Raw genomic sequence first — 4,529 nt, 5'->3', positions numbered from 1 at the left:
GCCCAGGCCATTCTGGGGCAACAGAGAAACCTATAAGAGAGTTTTGGGCCTTTCTGAATGGGCCATCCAACCTCGCCTTTCTTACCATCCCCTTACTGTGGTGGCAAAGGGGAACTCTGCATGGTTTGCCAACAAGACATTTACTATAAGACAAATGTCCCCGTAGGACTTTTCTAACTTATCTGGAAGTTCTCTCATCCCCCTGGCCGTGGGTTCTCTAAGAAATGGTGGGAATGGGTACAGGATGTTTTTAACTACAGATAACTGCAGAGGGTGCCTTAAACAGTAGAAACATCTTATTACATAACATCACATAACAAGGAAGCCAAAAGTGGTGAATCCAAAGTCAGTGAAAACTCAGAATCTTTCCATCTTCCTACTCTGCCATCCTTACTTTGTGGACAAGAAGACTGACACAGCACAAACACCTCATATCCTCCATGGCATTCCAGAAGTTGGGGGATGGGGTATTCCTTCTTCTCTCTCTCTTTTTAATCAGGGGAGACATCTTTGTAGAAAGCCCTCAAAAGCCTCCTCCTTCCATTCTAGCTGCAATGGGGGGGGGGGGGCTGGGAGAGCAAGTGTCTGTTGACTTCAGCTTCTATGATATGAGGTGGGTTCTGTTGGAAAAGAGAGTGGGTAGGGAAAGCCTGTTGGGCACCCCATCGGTATCTGCCATTGCCTTCTCACACCTCAGTAGGATCTCAGCTCCTTGCTCTCCTTTATAACTCTTCCCGTCTCCAAAGCTGAGGAAATTCATCTCCTAAGAGGCTGGAAAATGGACTCTTAAAACATCCTATATTCTTGCAAATCTCTGTGTCTTGTTCATGGACTTTGCTTCTGAAATTCAAAAGCCAAGATTCTGGGCGCCTGGGTGGCTCAGTGGGTTAAGGCCTCTGATTTCAGCTCAGGTCATGATCCCAGGGTCTTGGGATCGAGCCCCGCATCGGGCTCTCTGCTCAGCGAGGAGCCTGCTTCCTCCTCTCTCTCTGTCTGCCTCTCTGCCTACTTGTAATCCCTATCTGTCAAATAAATAAATAAAATCTTTAAAAAAAAAAAAAAAAGCCAAGATTCTGGTTTCTTTGGTGTTCTATACAACCTAGGGCTATAGATGCCAAAGTCTAGTTAGAGACAGGGAGACCCACAAAGTAAGTGGAATTATGTAACAGGAATGAAAAAAACACACAAGTCAGTATCAAGAAAAGATATTAGTACAATTTCAAGGGGAGAAGAAGGAGTGACTGGAGAGGAAGGATCTAAAATATTGAGGCAGGACTGGGTGTTGGTTGAAAGAGTGGCTGGCATCGCCAGCATAAGCAGAGTTCTGGCTTAGGCACCCTTTCAGTCTCAGAAACATAGGTTGAGGGATAGAAAGTAATGATACCAAGGGGTTCTGGGGTTGGAAGAGGGAGGTTGAAGGAGTTCAGGCGTGCTGTATGGCCCCAAAGTTCAGGATCATATAAGGACATGTGCTTACAAGAAGGAAGGAAGCAGAGAGGAGGTAGAGGACTTAGAGTGGAAAGCTGAGAGGGAACCTAAAGCACAAACAGAAGAGGCTACAGAGAGGGCCTATCTGGAACAGGACTTCAGGAGCACGGCAGAGAAGGCGGCCATGTGTAAGCTTTCTCCAACATGGCTGAGGAGAGTAGGCAGTGGAAGAGGACAGGACTTGGAGGCTGTGTCCCTGAAATAGCAAGCCACGAGGTTCAGGGCGCCTGGAGGGATAAGAGGAGCTACAGAGGGAGTCAGGGGGAACTGGGAGGCTGTGCAGGGGCTCAGGGCCTGGAGACCAGGAGGACGGTGGGGAGGAGGGTGGTGGTCTGTGAGAACATTAGCCCTTTGGCCTGCGCATACATAAAGGGCGTCAGGACAGAAAGGACAGGCCCCAGGGACTGCTTACCAAGTGTTTTAGCTAAGGTAATTTGTGATTATTGCAGGGCTCTTCTGACTTATTATTGGCCATAATTGTGAGGCAAATGTCACCACCCACATAGCTTGAGTTCATTTCCAAAATAAGAAAGGACAAATACCTCTTACACACATTGCGTGGAAATTACCATCTAGGCTCTCTGACCCTTGGCCTATGACCACATCCTGTTGCCTTTATTAACTGTGGCTATAAATAGGAAATGAGAGCAGGCCAGGGTGAGGGGCTGCAGCCACCCGCTCCGTGGGTCTGTGTCACCGTGGAGACTATTCTTGGTTGAGATAGCTCTTGCTTTGTGTCTTTGTTAGAGTAGGTGAAAACAGAAAAATCATTTTAACTATGATTTGTGCATGTAGGCTGTGAGCTAATGAGCATTTTATCCGACAAGAGAGGAAATTTTTATTGTTTTTTATAAAACCTGCCTTTGATTTTCATTCAATTTCTGTATCTGTTGTAAGCCTCTGAACACAAATACTTCCAGAACATTCCCTAAGACATGGATTATGCTAACAAACAAAGCTTTTAAAATGTAGCCATTAGGTAATAAATAGTATCATGTTCTGATGGAACCGTTGCAAGTCACACTGGGAATGCGCAGAAGGGTGACCGGGCTTGTCAGGTGGAAGTCTGGTCTGGGAAGAAGAGGGCAAGGCCTAGCCCCAGCCTGCAGTTCAGGGGTGCCTGGGGGGCTCAGGTCATGATCCCAGGGTGCTGGAATCAAGCCCCAGGGCAGGCCCTCTGCTCAGCAGGGAGCCTGCTTCTCCCTCTCCCATCCCCCTCTGCTTGCGCTCTGTGTGTGTGTGTGTGTGTGTGTGTGTGTGTGTGTCAAATAAATAAATAAATACTCTATAAAAAAGAAAAAAAAAAAAGAAACTTCCAGGAGACACTGGAAAGACTCACTCACCAGAAAGCCACAGCGTTCGGGTCACCTCTGTCTCGCTCCCTTAGCTAGTCTATACCTAGTTCCAGGTCAGTATTTAAGAATGTGTAAGGGAGGAATTCAGAACAGGTAAGGGAAAATAACCAGCCTGGGAAAGGAGACGGTCTGGAAACCAGCAAGACAAATGGGTCAAAAGGATGGCTTTGCTGTTCAAGACTCTGACGTACATGACATTAATTTCTTTTTTTTTAAGTACATTTTTGCAGTCATTCGAAAAAAGTTCCAAAATGTTTGATCACCTCATTTCAGAGATCAGTACACAGTTATAGAATATTAAGAATCTCAAGCAATACATACTCACCCTAATATCAAATGTGCTTGGAGGAAGGTGAGGGCAGAGGCAGAGAAATGCATCCGAAAAGCTGTTCTCTGTTTTTGCCAAAGATAAGCAGAGGCCAGCTTTCACCACCACTGGGCCTCAGACCGCGTGGTCCAGAATCATGGAGAGAACTTGTTACAAATGCCAATTCTCAGGTCCCAGCCAGCACTTACTGGAGCAGAAGCTGTAGCAGTGGGACCCTAGGATCTGCTTATTAAATGAGCTCCTCAGGTGTTTACAGCACAACCTAAAATTAGCCAACCTCTGACCCAAGTAACAGCGGCTGGTGACAGGAATGTCAGCACCTGGAGACCAGGAATGTCATATCTGGGAGACTCTGCTCCGGAAGCACTGATAAGTTACAAATGCTGAGAATTCAGCCAGTAGGAAAGAAATTCAGTGTTAACAAACCTTTTCAATAAGTGGCTTTTACTCAGACTTAATTAAAGTCATCCCTTTAAAAATTAAAGTCCATTCTTTTCTTTTAATCCTTCATAAAGATAGAGAACTGGCCATAATTCTCAGTAATTAATTCCTCATATAGTAAGAGAAAGCTCTAAGACTCATAGGGCCACAGAGTTTCTTTCTTCTCTCCAGGCTTAAGTAACTTTCATTCTTTGTCAAAGTACTTGTTTTATCTATAAGTGTGGGATAGGATTCTTCAAAGCTGTATTTTATTTGAGTAACTCTTAGACAAGGAGAGCTTTATGGTTGTCAGGAGACAAAACACCCACTTCACTCTACCTCAGAGTAGTTAGTATTTTTTTCTACCGGACACAGGAGAATAGAGCTGGATGACTGTAAGGGGATATGTAAGTTTCAAAACACGGATTTGCAATATTAATGTATTTCAAGCTGGAATACATGTTATAGTTATAGTAAGTCATTTTGTGTATCATTCTCTTTAGTTCTGTTTTCTAAACCTATAAACATCTTGACCTTTGCGTCTTGGGCTTCCCTCTCACTGAACCAGTTTATCTTCATGTTCATGCAAACTTCTGAAAAGAATGATCCCTGCCTCTGCCTTCCGCTCTCTGCTCAGCGGGGAGCCTGCTTCCCCACCCCCGCAACCCCACCTGCCTCTCTGCCTACTTGTGATCTCTGTCAAATAAATAAATAAAATCTTTAAAAAAAAAAAATAAAAGAACAATCCCTACTTCCCATCCACAGTGCAGTACTTCCGATTTAATCCTCAACCTACCGCTAAAATTAGCCCTTTGCCTTGATCTCTTTGGGCTTCTGTAACAAACTTACCATAAACTGGGTTGTTTAAACAACAGGTATTTCTTATGGTTCTGGAGGCTGCATAGTTGAAGATCAAGGCATCAGCAGACCCAGTATCT

This window comes from Martes martes (assembly GCF_963455335.1).
Source record: "Martes martes genome assembly, chromosome: 7".
NCBI lineage: Eukaryota > Metazoa > Chordata > Mammalia > Carnivora > Mustelidae > Martes > Martes martes.
This window is presented reverse-complemented; position numbering follows the sequence as displayed.